Genomic DNA, 12,280 nt, shown 5'->3' on the forward strand with positions numbered 1-12,280 from the left:
AGAACACCTCCCCTGCATGGTTGTAGAACACCTCCCCTGCATGGTTGTAGAACACATCCCTTGCATGGTTGTAGAACACCTCCCCTGCACGACTGTAGAACACCTCCCCTGCATGGTTGTAGAACACCTCCCCTGCATGGTTGTAGAACACCTCCCTTGCATGGTTGTAGAACACCTCCCTTGCATGGTTGTAGAACACCTCCCTTGCATGGTTGTAGAACACCTCCCCTGCATGGTTGTAGAACACCTCCCTTGCATGGATGTAGAACACCTCCCATGCATGTTTGTAGAACACATCCTCTGCATGACTGTAGAGCACCATCCCTACATGGTTGTAGAATACCTCCCTGCATAGTTGTAGAACACCTCCCCTGCATGGTTGTAGAACACCTCCCTGCATGGTTGTAGAACACATCCTCTGCATGACTGTAGAGCACCATCCCTACATGGTTGTAGAATACCTCCCTGCATAGTTGTAGAACACCTCCCCTGCATGGTTGTAGAACACAACCCCTACATGACTGTAGAGCACCATCCCTACATGGTTGTAGAACACCTCCCCTGCATGGTTGTAGAACACCCCCCTGCATGGTTGTAGAGCACCATCCCTGCATGGTTGTAGAACACCTCCCCTGCATGGTTGTAGTAATCATCCCCGCATGGATGGAGTACATCATGGTTGGAGCCAACAGTACTGTACGGCTGGAGTACAACACCTCTGCATTTTTGGAGTACACCTCCCATGAATAGCTGTAGTACACCTATATATGGTTGTAGTACAACACCCCTACGTGGTTGTAGTACAACACCCCTACGTGGTTGTAGTACAACGCCCGTGCGTGGTTGGAGTACAACACCCCTACGTGGTTGTAGTACACGGAGACAGTCGCGTGACTGACTGACAGGTGTATTCAACAATTAGTTTGTTTGTGAATGACGGTCCAGTTATTTCTTGGCCGAATAATTATTCCCTTATTTGAGTTCCTTAAGTCCGGTGAGTGTGCTGTCCCAAGGATGGTAGAGCTGTCCCAGGGATGGTACAGCTGTCCCAGGGGTGGAACAGCTGTCCCGGGGTTGGTACAGCTGCTCTGGGGATGGTACAGTTCCTCTGCGGATGATACAGTTGCTCTGGGGATGGTACAGTTGCTCTGGGGATGGCACAGTTGCTCTGGGGATGGTACAGTTGCTCTGGGGATGGTACAGTTGCTCTGGGGATGGCACAGTTGCTCTGGGGATGGCACAGTTGCTCTGGGGATGGTACAGTTGCTCTGGGGATGGTACAGTTGCTCTGGGGATGGCACAGTTGCTCTGGGGATGGTACAGTTGCTCTGGGGATGGTACAGTTGCTCTGTGGATGATACAGTTGCTCTGGTTATAGTACAGTTGCTCTGAGGATGGTACAGTTGCTCTGGTTATAGTACAGTTGCTCTGAGGATGGTACAGTTGCTCTGGTTATAGTACAGTTGCTCTGAGGATGGTACAGTTGCTCTGAGGATGGTACAGTTGCTCTGGGGATGGTACAGTTGCTCTGTGGATGGTACAGTTGCTCTGGTTATAGTACAGTTGCTCTGAGGATGGTACAGTTGCTCTGGGGATGGTACAGTTGCTCTGGTTATAGTACAGTTGCTCTGAGGATGGTACAGTTGCTCTGAGGATGGTACAGTTGCTCTGGTTATAGTACAGTTGCTCTGAGGATGGTACAGTTGCTCTGAGGATGGTACAGTTGCTCTGGGGATGGTACAGTTGCTCTGTGGATGGTACAGTTGCTCTGGTTATAGTACAGTTGCTCTGAGGATGGTACAGTTGCTCTGGTTATAGTACAGTTGCTCTGAGGATGGTACAGTTGCTCTGGGGATGGTACAGTTGCTCTGGTTATAGTACAGTTGCTCTGGGGATGGTACAGTTGCTCTGGGGATGGTACAGTTGCTCTGTGGATGATACAGTTGCTCTGGTTATAGTACAGTTGCTCTGAGGATGGTACAGTTGCTCTGGGGATGGTACAGTTGCTCTGGGGATGGTACAGTTGCTCTGGGGATGGTACAGTTGCTCTGGGGATGGTACAGTTGCTCTGGGGATGGTACAGTTGCTCTGGGGATGGTACAGTTGCTCTGGGGATGGTACAGTTGCTCTGGGGATGGTACAGTTGCTCTGAGGATGGTACAGTTGCTCTGGGGATGGTACAGTTGCTCTGGGGATGGTACAGTTGCTCTGAGGATGGTACAGTTGCTCTGGGGATGGTACAGTTGCTCTGTGGATGGTACGGTTGCTCTGGTTATAGTACAGTTGCTCTGAGGATGGTACAGTTGCTCTGGTTATAGTACAGTTGCTCTGAGGATGGTACAGTTGCTCTGGGGATGGTACAGTTGCTCTGTGGATGGTACGGTTGCTCTGGGGATGGTACAGCTGCTCTGGGGATGGTACAGTTGCTCTGTGGATGATACAGTTGCTCTGGTTATAGTACAGTTGCTCTGAGGATGGTACAGTTGCTCTGGGGATGGTACAGTTGCTCTGTGGATGGTACGGTTGCTCTGGTTATAGTACAGTTGCTCTGAGGATGGTACAGTTGCTCTGTGGATGATACAGTTGCTCTGGTTATAGTACAGTTGCTCTGAGGATGGTACAGTTGCTCTGTGGATGGTACAGTTGCTCTGTGGATGGTACGGTTGCTCTGGTTATAGTACAGTTGCTCTGAGGATGGTACAGTTGCTCTGTGGATGATACAGTTGCTCTGGTTATAGTACAGTTGCTCTGAGGATGGTACAGTTGCTCTGGGGATGGTACAGTTGCTCTGTGGATGATACAGTTGCTCTGGTTATAGTACAGTTGCTCTGAGGATGGTACAGTTGCTCTGGGGATGGTACAGTTGCTCTGGGGATGGTACAGCTGCTCTGGGGATGGTACGGTTGCTCTGGGGATGGCACAGTTGCTCTGTGGATGGTACAGTTGCTCTGTGGATGGTACAGTTGCTCTGTGGATGGTACAGTTCCTCTGGGGATGGTACAGCTGCTCTGGGGATGGTACAGTTCCTCTGGGGATGGTACAGTTGCTCTGCGGATGGTACAGTTGCACTGGGGTGATACAGTTGTTCTGGGGATGGTACAGTTGCTCTGGGGATGATACAGTTGTTCTGGGGATGGTACAGTTGTTCTGGGGATGGTACAGTTGTTCTGGGGATGGTACAGTTGTTCTGGGGATGGTACAGTTGTTCTGGGGATGGTACAGTTGCTCTGGGGATGGTACAGTTGCTCTGGGGATGGTACAGTTGCTCTGGGGATGGTACAGTTGCTCTGGGGATGGTACAGTTGCTCTGGGGATGGTACAGTTGCTCTGGGGATGGTACAGTTGTTCTGGGGATGGTACAGTTGCTCTGGGGATGGTACAGTTGTTCTGGGGATGGTACAGTTGTTCTGGGGATGGTACAGTTGCTCTGGGGATGGTACAGTTGCTCTGGGGATGGTACAGTTGTTCTGGGGATGGTACAGTTGCACTGGGGTTGGTACAGTTGCTCTGGGGTTGGTGCAGCTGCTCTGGGGTTGGTACAGTTGCTCTGGGGTTAGTGAAGTTGCTCTGGGGATGGTACAGTTGCTCTGGGGATGGTACAGTTGCTCTGGGGTTGGTACAGTTGTTCTGGGGATGGTACAGTTGCTCTGGGGTTGGTACAGTTGCTCTGGGGATGGTACAGTTGCTCTGGGGATGGTACAGTTGCTCTGGGGATGGTACAGTTGCTCTGGGGATGGTACAGTTGCTCTGGGGATGGTACAGTTGTTCTGGGGATGGTACAGTTGCTCTGGGGTTGGTACAGTTGTTCTGGGGATGGTACAGTTGCACTGGGGTTGGTGCAGCTGCTCTGGGGATGGTACAGTTGTTCTGGGGATGGTACAGTTGCTCTGGGGATGGTACAGTTGCTCTGGGGTTGGTACAGTTGTTCTGGGGATGGTACAGTTGCACTGGGGTTGGTGCAGCTGCTCTGGGGTTGGTACAGTTGTTCTGGGGATGGTACAGTTGCACTGGGGTTGGTGCAGCTGCTCTGGGGTTGGTACAGTTGTTCTGGGGATGGTACAGTTGCTCTGGGGATGGTACAGTTGCTCTGGGGTTGGTACAGTTGTTCTGGGGATGGTACAGTTGTTCTGGGGATGGTACAGTTGCTCTGGGGTTGGTACAGTTGTTCTGGGGATGGTACAGTTGCACTGGGGTTGGTGCAGCTGCTCTGGGGATGGTACAGTCACGGTAAACCTTTTATTTTTGTTTTCTTGCATTTACTCTCAGAATCATTTATTTGCAGTGGTGGGCACCATTTTTATGGCCACGTAAATCTTCCAGATAAGAGATTATCACATGTCTGTCCTGGGCCTACCAGAAGGAGGGCCCAGTCTCCATCACTCCTTCCACTTGCTGAAAAACACCGAATTAGTTCTTAATATTAATGGTAATAGATATTATTATTATTATTATTATTATCATCATCAAGATCATTACTTTTCTCTTGAAGGTATCTCTCTAGTGCTAACTGGAAAGTCCGAGTGTCAGAAGAGAATAATCGAACTTCCTGAAGAAAAAAGAATCTGAAGATTTCTCCTCGAAGCTATTGGAATATTTTATTTCCCTACCACCCTATATGTGTTCCGTATATATATATATATATATATACATAAATATATATATACATATATATGTATGTATATATATATATACATGCCAGCCAAGGGCTGGCATGCAAGACACAATGAGGTCAACGACATCATTAAGAGAACCCTTGCTACAGCTGGATGCCCTGCCGAGAGGGAGCCACGATCACTTGCAGCAAACAATACCCACAACCCAGCAAACCGCCCCGACGGGAACACCATCTATCCTTGGAAGAATGGCAAGCTCTTAGCATGGGACTATACCTGTGTGTCCACACTGGCTGACACCTATATCCATCACAGTGTGGGGCGACAGGGAGGAGCTGCTGACCACAGGGAGGAGTACAAGATCAGCAAGTACAAGGACATAAGCCAACAGTGTCAATTCGTCCCAGTGGGATCAGAGACCTTGGGATCAGGGGAAAAAATGCCACACGTTTCCTTAAAGAATTGGGTTCCAGACTCATCGACACCACCAGGGACCCAAGGGCAGCCACTTTCATGTTCCAGCGCCTCAGCGTAGCCATCCATAGGGGAAATGCTTGCTGCATACTTGGCTCACGTCTAGCGTCGGAGGAGCTGGAGGAAATTCATGATCTTTGATACATTGTGCCATTGTATCCATGTTTATGTTTTTTTCTGTAAATGTATTTTGTATATTAATAAATGTTCATATATATATATATATATATATATATATTATATATATATGTATATGTATATATGTATATATATGTTATTTTTTTTTATTATCACACAGGCCGATTCCCACCAAGGCAGGGTGGCCCGAAAAAGAAAAACTTTCACCATCATTCACTCCATCACTGTCTTGCCAGAAGGGTGCTTTACACTACAGATTTTAAACTGCAACATTAACACCCCTCCTTCAGAGTGCAGGCACTGTACTTCCCATCTCCAGGACTCAAGTCCGGCCTGCCGGTTTCCCTGAACCCCTTCATAAATGTTACTTTGCTCACACTCCAACAGCACGTCAAGTATTAAAAACCATTTGTCTTCATTCACTCCTATCAAACACGCTCACGCATGCCTGCTGGAAGTCCAAGCCCCTCGCACACAAAACCTCCTTTACCCCCTCTCTCCAACCTTTCCTAGGCCGACCCCTACCCCGCCCTCCTTCCACTACAGACTGATACACTCTTGAAGTCACTCTGTTTCGCTCCATTCTCTCTACATGTCCGAACCACCTCAACAACCCTTCCTCAGCCCTCTGGACAACAGTTTTGGTAATCCCGCACCTCCTCCTAACTTCCAAACTACGAATTCTCTGCATTATATTCACACCACACATTGCCCTCAGACATGACATCTCCACTGCCTCCAGCCTTCTCCTCGCTGCAACATTCATCACCCATGCCTCACACCCATATAAGAGCGTTGGCAAAACTATACTCTCATACATTCCCCTCTTTGCCTCCAAGGACAAAGTTCTTTGTCTCCACAGACTCCTAAGTGCACCACTCACCCATTTCCCCTCATCAATTCTATGATTCACCTCATCTTTCATAGACCCATCCGCTGACACGTCCACTCCCAAATATCTGAAAACATTCACCTCCTCCATACTCTCTCCCTCCAATCTGATATCCAATCTTTCATCACCTAATCTTTTTATCCTCATAACCTTACTCTTTCCTGTATTCACTTTTAATTTTCTTCTTTTGCACACCCTACCAAATTCATCCACCAGTCTTTGCAACTTCTCTTCAGAATCTCCCAAGAGCACAGTGTCATCAGCAAAGAGCAACTGTGACAACTCCCACTTTATGTGTGATTCTTTATCTTTTAACTCCACGCCTTTTGCCAAGACCCTCGCATTTACTTCTCTTACAACCCCATCTATAAATATATTAAACAACCACGGTGACATCACACATCCTAGTCTAAGGCCTACTTTTACTGGGAAATAATTTCCCTCTTTCCTACATACTCTAACTTGAGCCTCACTATCCTCGTAAAAACTCTTCACTGCTTTCAGTAACCTACCTCCTACACCATACACTTGCAACATCTGCCACATTGCCCCCCTATCCACCCTGTCATACGCCTTTTCCAAATCCATAAATGCCACAAAGACCTCTTTAGCCTTATCTAAATACTGTTCACTTATATGTTTCACTGTAAACACCTCGTCCACACACCCCCTACCTTTCCTAAAGCCTCCTTGTTCATCTGCTATCCTATTCTCTGTCTTCGTCTTAATTCTTTCAATAATAACTCTACCGTACACTTTACCAGGTATACTCAGCAGACTTATCCCCCTATAATTTTTGCACTCTCTTTTGTCCCCTTTGCCTTTATACAAAGGAACTATGCATGCTCTCTGCCAATCCCTAGGTACCTTACCCTCTTCCATACATTTATTAAATAATTGCACCAACCACTCCAAAAGTATATCCCCACCTGCTTTTAACATTTCTATCTTTATCCCATCAATCCCGGCTGCCTTACCCCCTTTCATTTTACCTACTGCCTCACGAACTTCCCCCACACTCACAACTGGCTCTTCCTCACTCCTGCAAGATGTTATTCCTCCTTGCCCTATACAGTTCCTGATCAGCCGGGCTGTGGCTCGTACGTTGGTTTGCGTGCAGCCAGCAGCAACAGCCTGGTTGATCAGGCTCTGATCCAGCAGGAGGCCTGGTCACAGACCGGGCCGCGGGGGCGTTGACCCCCGGAATTCTCTCCAGGTAAACTCCAGGTAAACACGAAATCACAGCTTCCCTATCTTCATCAACATTTAACAATTCCTCAAAATATTCCCTCCATCTTCCCATTACCTCTAACTCTCCATTTAATAACTCTCCTCTTCTATTTTTAACTGACAAATCCATTTGTTCTCTAGGCTTCCTTAACTTGTTAATCTCACTCCAAAACTTTTTCTTATTTTCAACAAAATTTGTTGATAACATCTCACCCACTCTCTCATTTGCTCTCTTTTTACATTGCTTCACCACTCTCTTAACCTCTCTCTCTCTCTCTCTCTCTCTCTCTCTCTCTATATATATATATATATATATATATATATATATATATATATATATATATATATATATATATATATATATATATATTTTAAAGACTTGATTTTTAAATGTTATATTTGGAACGAGAGTAACATGTATGGACTCATAGAGCTTAGATTTCAAACACATTTTTCAACCTTCCCTTAGTCAGGCCGTGTGACAAGGATGCTGGGCTGTGTGTGACCAGGATGCTGGGGTGTGCGTCTGTGACGAGGATGCTGGGCTGTGTGTCTGTGACCAGGATGTTGGGCTGTGTGTCTGTGACCAGGATGCTGCACCGTGTGTCTGTGACCAGGATGCTGGGCCGTGTCTCTGTGACCAGGATGCTGGGCTGTGCGTCTGTGACCAGGATGCTGCACCGTGTGTCTGTGACCAGGATGCTGGGCTGTGTGTCTGTGACCAGGATGCTGGGCTGTGTGTCTGTGACCAGGATGCTGGGCTGTGCGTCTGTGACCAGGATGCTGCACCGTGTGTCTGTGACCAGGATGCTGGGCTGTGTGTCTGTGACCAGGATGCTGGGCTGTGCGTCTGCGACCAGGATGCTGGACCGTGTGTCTGTGACCAGGATGCTGGGCCGTGTGTCTGTGACCAGGATGTTGGGCCGTGTGTCTGTGACCAGGATGCTGGGCCGTGTGTGTGTGACCAGGATGCTAGGCTGTGCGTCTGTGACCAGGATGCTGCACCGTGTGTCTGTGACCAGGATGCTGGGCTGTGCGTCTGTGACCAGGATGCTGCACCATGTGTGTGTGACCAGGATGCTGGGCTGTGTGTGACCAGGATGCTGGGCTGTCTGTGACCAGGATGTTGGGCTGTGTGTCTGTGACCAGGATGCTGCACCGTGTGTCTGTGACCAGGATGCTGGGCCGTGTGTCTGTGACCAGGATGCTGGGCTGTGTGTCTGTGACCAGGATGCTGGGCTGTGCGTCTGTGACCAGGATGCTGCACCATGTGTCTGTGACCAGGATGCTGGGCTGTGTGTGACCAGGATGCTGGGCTGTCTGTGACCAGGATGTTGGGCTGTGTGTCTGTGACCAGGATGCTGCACCGTGTGTCTGTGACCAGGATGCTGGGCCGTGTGTCTGTGACCAGGATGCTGGGCCGTGTGTCTGTGACCAGGATGCTGGGCTGTGTGTCTGTGACCAGGATGCTGGGCCGTGTGTCTGTGACCAGGATGCTGGGCTGTGTGTCTGTGACTAGGATGCTGGGCTGTGCGTCTGTGACCAGGATGCTGCACCGTGTGTCTGTGACCAGGATGCTGGGCTGTGTGTCTGTGACCAGGATGCTAGGCTGTGCGTCTGTGACCAGGATGCTGGGCTGTGCGTCTGTGACCAGGATGCTGCACCGTGTGTCTGTGTCCAGGATGCTGGGCTGTGTGAGACCAGGATGCTGGGCTGTGCGTCTGTGAACAGGATGCTGGGCTGTGTGTCTGTGACCAGGATGTTGGGCTGTGTGTCTGTGACCAGGATGCTGCACCGTGTGTCCGTGACCAGGATGCTGGGCCGTGTGTCTGTGACCAGGATGCTGCACCGTGTGTCTGTGACCAGGATGCTGGGCTGTGCGTCTGTGACCAGGATGCTGCACCGTGTCTGTGACCAGGATGCTGGGCTGTGTGTGACCAGGATGCTGGCTGTGCGTCTGTGACCAGGATGCTGGGCTGTGTGTCTGTGACCAGGATGCTGGGCTGTGTGTCTGTGACCAGGATGTTGGGCTGTGTCTGTGACCAGGATGCTGCACCGTGTGTCTGTGACCAGGATGCTGGGCCGTGTGTCTGTGACCAGGATGCTGGGCCGTGTGTCTGTGACCAGGATTCTGGGCCGTGTGTCTGTGACCAGGATGCTGGGCCGTGTGTCTGTGACCAGGATGCTGGGCCGTGTGTCTGTTTCCAGGATACTACAGTCATCGCCTCTCCTTTCCTATTGTAAATTCAAAATACAAAGCAGAACTATTCGCAGGGAGGAGTCAGCGGCCGTGACTGGACAATGCATGCAGGATGACAGGCGTTGGAGTGCATCGCAATTAGCAGAGCATACAGGAATTAGTGAGTCTTCTGCATTTCGAATTTTACGATGGGGCTTATAAATGCGCAGGATGGTAGCCAAGTGAATGTCAGAAGAATTTATAGAAACTTAAAGGAAAACAGAAGGTGGAAGAGGTGGGATGTGTAACTAGATGGTGAGTGAACACATTGGTTCAGCAGTGCCCATACCCACATTGTTCATAGTGTACATGGGAAACAAATAAAGTTATGTGTATTGTAAGACAGTGTGAACAATATATAGTGTGCAAGTCCATGTGTATTGTATTCCCCGGGATAACCCCACTCAACAACCTGCGCCTCCCCCACCTAATTCCCAGGGAAAGTTTTCGCCTTCCCCTCCCAGCCCCTCAAATTCCACCAGGCCACCACGGTCAAGTTCACTACCTTCCACGCACCATACCCACCCAGCATGTCATATTCCACTCCTATTGTCTAGTCTAGCAGATGAATGCCAACCAGGAGGAAGCAAGCAGCCAGGAAAATGGCACGGCTGGCAATACTAGGAGAGGCAAGTGTCGGTCATGCTTACAACAGCTTCGTTGTCTCAACTCTAATGGTTTCCTCCGCAAACACGGTAGTTGCCCTGGTTCAGGATGTCCTCCTGTGGAAAGTGATGATCCAGAGCCATCTCAGGCACCTGAACCCACTCCAACAGATTTCATCTCATCAGACAATCTCTTGGAAGCAATTAAAGCAACAGGTACGAGGACACTCACACATATTCCCAAAGCAGCCCGTCCACACGCAGCTGGGAAACTTACAGACCTCCTGAAAAAAGTAAACGATGGTTCCACTATCTTAAATGCTCCATCAAGGCATGGCACAACTTGCTACTTTTTGGCAATGTCTGCTTAGCTGTGCCGGAAAGAAGGGGAAAGAGGTTAGCCTCAATGATAATTAAATCCTTAAGAGATTTTCCTAGAGTTGATAACCTCATTCGCCTTCCCCGTCAAGACAAAAAAGGGAGAGGCAGAACCCCCACTCATTCTACTGACAGTGAAAAAGTCAGAGTCCAGGTGAGCAAGAAAATTGAAGAGGGCAACACAGTGGGGGCAATAAGAATTATTACCAGTGAAGATACAGTTGCTCCCAGGGATGCTGACACGGCTGAAGCACTTAGAGGAAAGCACCCTGCCAGGGAAACCAGTGGCACCAACAGTTCCAACACCTCTGTCCCCACTATGGAACCATTGATTGTGGAAGACTCAGACATTTACAAAGCAATAATATCGTTCCCATCTGGCTCTGCTGGGGGTTACACTGGAATAAGGCCACAGAATTTAAAGGAAATGGTTAATCCAGTTATTGGGGAAATTGCAGAGACACTGCTTTCAGAGATCACAAGGTTCGTCAACAATTCCTTGGCTGGTCTGATTCCTGATGAAATTAGACCTTTCTTTTTTGGTGTAACACTTTGTACACTTAAAAAGAAGGATGGAGGAATTCGGCCAATTGCAGTAGGCAACACGTTACGCCGCCTCGTATCCAAAACTGCTGTCCGAAGTATTCGTGCACAGGCAGCTATGATGCTTCAACCAAACCAGCTTGGCTTTGGGGTCTCTCAAGGAAGTGAAGCAGCGGTTCATGCAACAAGGGCGTATATCAACAACCTGCCTGAGGACAATGCAGTGGTAAAATTAGATTTCAAGAATGCATTCAATCTCCTGAAAAGAGACGTGGTATTAGCAGCAGTACAAGAACATTTCCCTGGTCTCTTCCCTTTTGTTTCAGCTGGGTATAGCAAGGAATCAATGCTTCTCTTTGGAGAGCATGAAATCACATAATCGGAGGGTGTCCAACAAGGAGATCCTCTTGCACCATTTCTCTTCTGTATAGCAGTTAGGGAAATCACAGTCAGACTGACCAGCGAGCTAAACATCTGGTTCCTAGATGATGGCACACTAGCAGGTACAAAGGAGTCCCTCCTACATGACCTTACACAGGTAATGACACGGGGACAGGAAATGGGTCTCATCCTGAATCCATCCAAATGTGAAATCATCTCAGTCAGTCAACAAGTGATAAATGCAGTGAGATCAAAACTACCAGGAGCAGCAGTCATTGCCCCCACAAATAGTGTCTTGCTAGGAGCACCTTTGGGAAGCAATGCCATTGACACAATTCTCAGGAAGAAATTGGAAGAGTTAAGGAGAATGGAACAACGAATAGGCAATCTGGACACCCACGATGCCTTGTACCTTCTCACAAAGTGCTTGAGTCTGCCCAGGTTGACATATTTCCTAAGATGTGCACCTTCATATGATAACCCTATACTGCACGAATATGACAGTATTCTGAGGCAGATTTTTACGAAAGTACTTAACCTTACTCTAGAAGACGGACAGTGGAACCAAGCTACACTTCCAGTCAGACTAGGAGGCATTGGTGTCTGCAAGTCATCACAGATTGCGTTACCTGCTTTTCTGTCCTCGTGTATTGCATCCAGAGAGCTCGTAGCAGCGATTCTCCCTGAACATCTTAGGGACAAGATTGGAGTCCAGGACCAAAAATTCATTGACGGAGCAATGATCTGGGATAATCTAACGGGGTCCGAAACCAGACCAGCTCCCCCC

This window comes from Cherax quadricarinatus, chromosome 90, assembly GCF_038502225.1.
Source record: "Cherax quadricarinatus isolate ZL_2023a chromosome 90, ASM3850222v1, whole genome shotgun sequence".
In the NCBI taxonomy this organism is placed as follows: Eukaryota; Metazoa; Arthropoda; class Malacostraca; order Decapoda; family Parastacidae; genus Cherax; species Cherax quadricarinatus.